The sequence below is a fragment of the Pseudorasbora parva genome, chromosome 25 (assembly GCF_024679245.1).
Source record: "Pseudorasbora parva isolate DD20220531a chromosome 25, ASM2467924v1, whole genome shotgun sequence".
In the NCBI taxonomy this organism is placed as follows: Eukaryota; Metazoa; Chordata; class Actinopteri; order Cypriniformes; family Gobionidae; genus Pseudorasbora; species Pseudorasbora parva.
This window is the reverse complement of record NC_090196.1, coordinates 32170731-32180473: the sequence shown is the minus strand read 5'-3', so window position 1 is coordinate 32180473 and position 9743 is coordinate 32170731. Positions and strand designations below refer to the sequence as shown.

At 37.2% G+C, this 9743-nt stretch overlaps 1 long non-coding RNA gene across 1 annotated transcript; it reads right to left on the bottom strand.

Annotated features, from left to right (window-relative positions):
• Window positions 1-3485: 3485 nt before the first annotated feature.
• On the bottom strand, window positions 3486-9743 carry LOC137065375 (uncharacterized). Its single transcript, XR_010901632.1, has 3 exons — window positions 9503-9743; window positions 8626-8697; window positions 3486-4098 (listed from the first exon to the last, which is right to left on the bottom strand). It is a non-coding gene; the product is annotated as an uncharacterized lncRNA (long non-coding RNA).

Genomic DNA, 9743 nt, shown 5'->3' with positions numbered 1-9743 from the left:
TTTCAACCCACATCTGTCTTCTTTGAACATTATATATTTATGTAATATATTGTCGATTCAAAGCCTCAAATATGCATCTTGTGTGGTGAATGAAATGTAATTTCTACACTGTAAAGTGTAGAATGTAATGTATAATAATGTAACTTAATTTTTTTAATTACAGTTTTATGGCAACAAAAACAAAGTAAAATCTATATTAGTTCTCAATTTAAGCTTGTGGAAATTAGAGTAAATATCAACGTTATAAAATTAACATAACATTTCTGATTCTAGTGATCACATCATGCACTGGGGTATGATTAGTTAATGCATTTTTCACTGTTTTCATTGCTTTTAGTTTAGTAACTTGATGTCTTGTGACATCTGGAGTTAAGTTTCTACTCAAAGTGACGCATTCACACTGAAAACAAAATAACGGAAACATTCGTTGTGCCATTTTTGTGTGCCGAGTATTGATATCTCTATGTAAATATGTTTACACAATATGAAAAGTGATCAGTTGACTTAAAGTAAAGAAAATCCATTGCTTTAATTATTAAACTTTATGCAAAATTGAAAAAATTTTGTGAATTTGACAATACAGTGTACTGTATTATACTTAGATATTAAGTTAATACACTTTAAAAGCATGGCTTAATTCAGTGTTGTATTGTTTGAGTAAAATATACTAAAATATTCTACAACTAGGTAAAAATTACTCAAACTTTAATTGACCAAGTTATTTTTTACGTAGTTAATTCCATATGACATTTACTTAAAAAATATGCATGTAAAAAACTGCAGTAAATCTAAGTTGTACTTGTTTTTTAGAGAATGGGAACCAAAAACGAAACAAAAATAATGCATTTTTTCAGCTGTAAAAACTGCACAGTGTTAATTGCCTTAATGCAAGAGAAACAAAAAGTAAAACAAATAGTATTTTTAGCCATTCCAGTGACCAAACCAATCCTTTAGTCATGCAAGACGCTGGTAAAATAAAAACGATTTCACATCCTTGCACTGCGTGACCTTTCTTGACCAGGTTTGGCAAGCAGCCGCTCGTGTCATTTACGCGTCTGAATGAAACGCATGCCAACGGTTAGTCACAGCGCTGACTCAAACACAGGCTGACAGTGGGAGTGGTGAGCGGCACAGGTGCTCCTCACAGCTAATTTGGATATACTTTAACTCGTGAACGTATCGTTTTCAAAATCGCCTAATCACAAGTATGCTTTTTGCTTACTGTTTCATGCAAAACCATGAGATGCATTTCAGTCAAATGTATATACAAATGCCAAATTTTATTTGCATTATAGAAAAGTTGTAAAAAGTTTTTGGCACGTCACCCTTCAGTCAACTCTCATCCATGAAATTGTTCTGATACACGCCAAAAGGGGCGAGAACAAGCCGGCGTGATATTTTACTGGCTGGTTTGAGTGTGCCAACCATAGCACAAAGTGTGTTTATTCATGTGGCATCAGTTGATCTGCCTGAGATCGTCTTTAACGCTGAGATCAGGGACGAGCCACAAACAGGCGTTTTGGACAGACAGAGGGAATTTGGTGGAGTTTCCAATCCAATTGCGGATGTTATGATTTGACCTTTATGAAATGCAATTAAAAACTGACAGTTTTAGAGCTCAGTGCCCAGTCAGGTCGAATCGAGGCCTGTCCCATAAGAAACTTCATAAAGTGTAGATTAGAGATTCTCCTGTTGATTTTCCTCTTGTACAAATTAACTAAGTATTATACGATTCTTTATGACACCAAAATCTGCAATCAAAAACCATTTCTCATTAAATTCTTTCAGAAATGCTAATGATTTTATAGCTCAATACTCTCGCTTCAACAATTGTATTTCCAGCTGAAATGTGCAAAACAGTCACTAGGAATTTTTAAATCATATTTGAAATATATTTTTTAAGTTGGCTTGTTTTTTGTAATTGAAAAAAAAATTGCTTCGATGTAAACTCAAAATATCAGGGGAAAAAATCTAAACTCGCAATTACCTTTTACAATTTTTAATTGTGAGGTGGAAACAAGCTTCCCTAAAGGGACATGGTAAAGAAAAATTAAGAATACGCTTATGCGAAAGAAAAGTTTGTCAGGGGAACACATTTATTGAGGGAGCACAAAGTTTCTTGGGGAACGCAAAGGTTTAGCAAGGGATGGCAAAAACGGAAACGCAAAGTTTCTTGGGAACGCAAAGGTTTAGCGAGTGAGCGCAAAAGTTTCTCGAGGGAATGCAAACGTTTCTTTAGGGAACGCAAACGTTTCTCGAGGGAATGCAAACGTTTCTCGAGGGAACGCAAACGTTTCTTTAGGGAACGCAAACGTTTCTCGAGGGAACGCAAACGTTTCTCGAGGGAATGCAAACGTTTCTTGAGGGAACGCAAAGGTTTAGTGAGTGAGCGCAAACGTTTCTTGAGGGAACGCAAAGGTTTAGCGAGGGAACACAAAAATTCTTGAGGGAACTCAAAAGTTTCCTGAGGGAACGCAAAGTTTCTTGAGGGAACGCAACGTTTCTTGAGGGAATGCAAAGGTTTAACGAGGGAACGCAAAGTTTCTTGAGGGAACGCAAAGGTTTAACGAGGGAATGCAAAGTTTCTTGGGGAACGCAAAGTTTCTTGGGGAACGCAAAGTTTCTTGGGGAACGCAAAGTTTCTTGAGGGAACGCAAAGGTTTAACGAGGGAATGCAAAGTTTCTTGGGGAACGCAAAGTTTCTTGGGGAACGCAAAGTTTCTTGGGGAACGCAAAGTTTCTTGAGGGAACGCAAAGTTTCTTGAGGGAACGCAAACGTTTAACGAGGGAATGCAAAGTTTCTTGGGGAACGCAAAGTTTCTTGGGGAACGCAAAGTTTCTTGAGGGAACGCAAAGTTTCTTGGGGAACGCAAAGTTTCTCGAGGGAACGCAAAGTTTCCTGGGGAACGCAAAGTTTCTTGAGGGAACGCAAAGTTTCTTGAGAGAACGCAAAGTTTCTTGAGAGAACGCAAAGTTTCTTGAGGGAACGCAAAGTTTCTTGAGGGAACGCAGTTTCTTGAGGGAACGCAAAGTTTCTTGAGGGAACGCAAAGTTTCTTGAGAGAACGCACAGTTTCTTGAGAGAACGCAAAGTTTCTTGAGGGAACGCAAAGTTTCTTGAGGGAACGCAAAGGTTTAACGAGGGAATGCAAAGTTTCTTGGGGAACGCAAAGTTTCTTGAGGGAACGCAAAGTTTCTTGAGGGATTGCAAAGGTTTAACGAGGGAATGCAAAGTTTCTTGAGGGAATGCAAAGTTTCTTGAGGGAATGCAAAGTTTCTTGAGGGAACGTAAAGTTTCTTGAGGGAACGCAAAGTTTAGCAAGGGAACGCAAAGTTTAGCGAGGGAACGCAAATGTTTCTTCAGGGATCACAAGGGTTAGAGACCATGTCCCTTAAAAGGCTCTGAATACATGACACATAAATGCAAAATTAATCTTGCGATCTATGAAAGAGCAAAATTTAAGCATTAAAATGTCCATCACACCGTCATTTAGCAAATTTTAAAGCAATTAAAAGGCCAAACTGACATTTGCACAGAACTGGTTCCACAGACCAATACAACCAGGCAAAAATGTTGACAAAACAAAAGCAAACAGGGATTAAATGCACATAATAAAAACAGGAAGACACCTGCATCTGGGCTTTGAGGTCTGGTGAGGCGCAGGTGTGTGACCTCAGCCGTCTTTGTGTTGTGCACTTCGCTGTCGAGAGGTTAAAACGCTCTTCTGTTGTGTCTGGGACTCATACTTGGACAAAAAAAAAAGACAAAAAAAGAAAGAAGGGACGTTAGTCATATAGGATAAGCCCTCGACATCAAGCGGCGACTCTCTGACCTCGTCCAATCAGCTGCAGGGAAAGTCAATACAGCCAGAGCATAAAAACACTCCAGCCCTGTTCAGTGTGCTTTAATGGGCAAAACGTAAATTTCCTTTTCATTGTTCCATGGAAAGGACTTCAACCGCAGGGAGTCCATTGAGTCACGGGCAAAACTGGGAGGACACGGTCAGAAAGAGCAGAAAATAAAACGTCTGCGGGTTCAATTCTGTGGCTCCTTTCAATTTCAGTGGTTTGGGAGACGATCATTATGAAACTTAATGAGCTGAAAAGCAAAAAAAATTGTTTTAAGGTGTGACACAAAACAACTAAGCGTTCTTTAAAGGTTGACGGGGTATTATCACACAATGAGGCATTGTTTGTCTTTGTAATACTAAAGTAAACACTACTACCGGTAAGTCACAAATCCGTCAAAAAGCACATTATAACTTCCAAGTTAAAGGATACTTCACTTCAAATTATTTTAATTATTATTTATGTATCATTTATCAAAGTGTAGCTTCTTACTTCTATAAAACATAAGTTATTTTACACAATCTCTGCACTGTTCTTCTATTCGGGTGAAAATGACAGAAAAGCAATAAAAATGTACCATAAAAGTTTTATAACAAGAAACTTGCAATCATTTTGTGTGATGCTTTGTCAAAATAATATAGATAAATTTCAGAATAAACATGCTAACATCCTGTACCTCCATAAATATTTATCAAAAATATGCATGTTATAAATAAGAATTAACATGCAAATCGATTAACCAACAATGCCAAAAAATGTGATCAAAAAGTTAAATTGGTGTAGGTGCCAAGCTCAAGGGCCTAACTAATAAAAAAAATACTCATTTATATTAAATATTAGTAAATATTAAACACTTTAAGCACTTCTCATGAATCATTAGACATGTACAATGGTAGAACTAATATAACTCATAATCTTGGTTAAAAAAAAGTTGCCTTATATTTTTAAGTATAATCAACTAATATGTTTAAGTCTGTTCAAGCAACTTAATTTGCTTTAAACTGACTTTTATGCATTCAATCTTGTATTACACTGAAAATTGGTTAACTCATTTTAATGAGGTAAAGCAAAAACGTAAAAACATAACTCATCACATTTTTTCCCATAATTAAAATATATATATTTGATTTTTATATTTTTTTTTTTCAATGATTGCTTTTAAAATAACTGACAGTGCATCTATTTCGGCATTTTTTTCCTCAAAGTTATGACTTACTATATCACAGTTTCAACACTGTATGTCATAATTATGACTGATTTACCAAAGAATTTATTTCTTACGATGGAAATGTGCTTCCATAATAATCAAGGCCATAATAACTAGAGTTAACTTTACCTAAACAAACTCCTGTTAGTATGTTTTAAATGTGACTATTATGATCATTTAAATTCATGAATAATCACAAACTAATTAAGATATCAAACTTAACTCTCAAAACGGTTCACAAACCCCTGAGTGATGCACTTGAGTTGAGAGTTGAGATAAAGAGGAAAGACACACGTTGTGTAACAATGAAGGACCATCATTTAAACATCTACATGAAAGATGCACTTCAGAGGAAAAGTGTCACATTTACCAGAAAACCAGCCAAAACCTCTGAGAATAATATCTTTTTTCTTTAATTTACGCGGGTGAACAAGCTCTTTCAGGTCTGTCCACACAAACTACAGGAAATACTCAGGTATATTATCTGATTTCCTATTAAAGCCCTCCGTGTTTAACTTGTTTCGGGACAGGAAACACCAAACCTTAACCTTTAGTCTCAGATCATTCCACTGTCAGGCCCTTTGGCAATGAATGAGAATAGTTCTCATAGTTTGGAGAGCATCCTGTATGATGTTCTAGATCTCCGGTAGCATTCAAACTACAAATTCTTCAACTTATATACAGTCTTTAAAGATTTAAGACCAACAAAGAGAAAAAAAACACACAACTAGATTTCCTGACTGAAAGTGCTTCATACTCATGCACTAATGCAATGCAAAACCACCTTTTCCTGTAAACAAGGGGCTTGTGTAGTTCATTGAAATCTCTGAGCTTCCCCGTTTGGTTTCCTCCTGTGACCACAATGCAACGTCAATAGATGAAATTCTCAGTAAATGACTTGCCTGTGACCTCAGACGGCTGGCACACTAACCGTCAGACCAGTGTGATACAGCAGCTCTACTGAACTGTGCCGATTTCACTTAAAGGTGTCATGAACTTGCTTTAAAAATATTAAATAAAAAATAGAAAAACTTGCACACTAGCACAGAGACTAGGGGAGGTGTGATATGTGTTAAGTATGTGTTATAATTTCATTGTTATTAACGTTATTATACTATTATTATTATTATTACTATTATTATTGATATTACTATTGCAGTTGTACTGTCAGTACAAGTATTATCATCATCTCCATATCTAGTATTAATATTATTATCATTAATGCTGGTATTATTATTATTATTATTATTTTTATTATTATTATTATTACAATTGTTGTTATTATTATTATGATGGATTTAACTTTTTTTCTGACAACACAATTATCATCACCCCCTTTTTTTGTATTAGTACCACTACTGTTATTATTATTATTATTATTATTATCTATTATTAATATTACTATTGCCATCCGCACAACTGATCACCATCTTTAGTATTATTATTGTTATATATAAATATTGACAATTATTAAAAATTATCATCATTATTAATATACATGCTATTACTTTTTTAATACTTCTACTATTACTACTATTGTTTGTCAGTTCTGCTTCTTTTTGTATTATTGCTGTTACTATTACTGCCGTTTTGTTTTTGTGTTTTGTTGTTGTATTCTGTGTTTACTCTGTTGTAAGTTTTGCACTTCTAATTAAAAAATAATAATAATACTGTTGTCTGAGGTCAACTTATTACATTTGCATTGTTTTTACATGCAAAAGCATCATAACGATTAAGTAATAGGCTATTTTCTACACTGGCTTAGAGGCTCTTTTTGGTTTTTATTGGTGTGCCGCATTGAAAATTTGGAAGTAAACGCCCACGGCTAGGATTGGATAAGATTCGCACATTATAATGAGCTTCGCCTCCCTAGTCAGTAAATGTGGGAATTGTTTTGAAAGCGTGTGGAGCAACAGCAACCAGAATGAATCAAACGAACGTCTTTATCAAACAAACACTATCTCATCCACCCGCGATTAATTGGAATGTTATTTTTTTATTACTTGGCCCACCCGATCAGTGGATATAACCGTGCATCACACACACACACACACACACACACACACACACACACACACACACACACACACACACACATACACACATACACACACACACACACACGTTGCAGACAGCATGATCAAAACTTCCCCAATTTTTTTTTCCCTTCAGATATCAAGTCAAGAGACTGAACAATGGCAGTCAACAGGTCAGCCTTATGTTTTGGTAGCCCGTCTGGAAAACATAGCCCCGGGATGTTGGGCTTTGTGAGCCCTGGCCCATTCATACCTAAGTCTGATCCCGAATCGCAATGAACCAACAACGCCACAAATAAATTATTCTTCAGCCTTTGGCAGCATGCTGAGGTATGTTCAGTTAGACACGTACTCATAATCAATGGATGTCAAACGATCTGTATCATTGCAATACTATTACATATAAAACACATGTTTTACTCACATTAGTGTGTTACTTCATTCATTCATGTAATCTCATCCTGTCTGCAAATCCAGTCTCTTCTTTACACAACAAACACACAATGTCCTCCTCACGTGAGCTGGATCTTCATTCAAAATAAAGTTCACCCATGCACTCATAATATTGGAATCCGAATGAAGCTTATGCGGTATATTTATTGCTTAGAAGTTGGATCCGGTTTAGCTCTCTGTAGGCCTGTGTCATGTCAGGCACGAGTCGGAGGGCGGGGCTACAGAATCAGGCGCTGTTCATCTTCTGTAAAGGCGGAGTTTCACTCTTCTAATACGTCATTGATTAAACAGCCTTGTTTTCTGGGCCTGGTGTCTATAAAAGCTTTTCTTTGACTAACAAGGAAGTTTTGAGCTCTGAAACTTACAGGATATTCTTATAATCACCAATTCACCATGGCCTTTGATATATCTAAAGCTCAAGGGAAAGTTGATTTCTCAATTCATCACCCCTTTAAGTAACTGATGCAGGTCCTGTCTAATGGCGCCCTGTAGTCTCACAGGTCAGACTTTTAGGAAGTAAAGCAGTGAAGACTGTCAAGTAGCAGTCCGCTGTGAAATACAGCCATTTACAAAGCACACATCAATGGTAAGACGGCCTGAAGGGGGAGCTCATGAGGATTTTATCAAGTAAAGGCCACTGTATTGTTGGATTACAAAAATATGTTCTATGAACACTTTACTAACGTTCCCTTTAAGTTGTTCAAATTTGCTCAAAATTAAAAATTTTAATGTATTAAAACTATATATTTTTTGTAGTTATGCAAACATTAGGGAAACGTTCCATTTTATCCTTCTGCAAATGTTCCCTTTGAATGTTTTTTGAATGTTCAAGAAAAATGATGTGTTAATTTAACGCCGTCTCTCATGACGCTTTGCAGACTCTGATCTAGCGGTGCGCATTAAAGTGTTTTGGAGGAGGCGTGGCTTGCTTTGAAAGGAGGGCAGGATAAGATGTCAGCTAGCCTCTCTGAAATTGCCTACCCTACCTTTAATTATTGGGGTTTTTGACTATGTTGAGAAATCAAAATCAAATAACTTATAAGGTAGTATGCTACCTGAATATATATTTTAATCAGCGTACCTTTTAAGAGAGCCATTCACGCCAAGAAAACATTTTCGTGTTGAAAAATGCATGAGGTGCGGGCAGTGGAATCTGAAGGAGAAAAAAAACAAACAAGATGCGGTTTTTATAAATAGACCTTCTTTCACTTAAGGCACTGCGCTTTCAGAACGGCGGGAGATGCTGCAAAAGCCATGAGCGCAATGGTCAAATATGTCAGTGCCCCCCAAACGTGTTAACGTGCACATGAACATGAGCGAAAAGTGAAAACGCAGAGCAAGTGTGCATTCACAACCTATTATAAATGCGTGAAATGTACGCACACTGGTTGATCACGGTAAAGTTAGTTTTAGTTCAATATTCACCAGATATGTGTTTAATAAAGTCAGAATTGTGAGATAAAAAGTCGCAATTATCTTTTAAAATGTTTTACTTTGTGGTGGAAACAAGCTTCATACCATGTCGTTTAAGGGGCTCTGTAAAAAGCAGAGCAGGGGCCTATGCACAAAACTAGGATCAGGGATTAAGCCGGGATATCTTGGTGATCTTGTCACGTTTGCAAAATTTAGTCCACCGCTGTCGTACCCTGAAGGCACACTCACAACAAGAACAATAACGATAACGAAAGTTAAAGTATATTAGCGGATAAATTGAACCAGGATCACTAAGATATCCTGGTGTAATCCCTTATCCTAATTTTGCGCAATAGGCCCCAGGTAAATGCAAAAAAAATTAACTAATTAAAAAAATTAGTTCAGGCAGTTGCCTATTCAGGAAGTAGAAAGCAGGGCAGCATACAAGAGTGTGGAACAGAGCGAATATCTTTACATCAGCCATAAATCACCTTTATTAAACATGCACATGACAGACAGAATCGCAGAGTCTATCACACACTCACCCTGTCTGGCTCGGCTTTCATATATCTACAGATAGCGGCACGCGGCCACAGCTGTCGCCAGCTCGGGCCGTCTGAAGCGTTCATTAGGCGGGCCCACCTGCAGTCGGTCAAAGGCTTTTATCAGCTCGCGCTCCTCAAGCATGCAGACCAAAACACGGAGCCCTAGCGCGGCACGCCGGCGCTTCTGAACAGCCTGCATTATCCGTCCCGCGCTAATCTGCTCAGCTATGCGTGCGTGAGG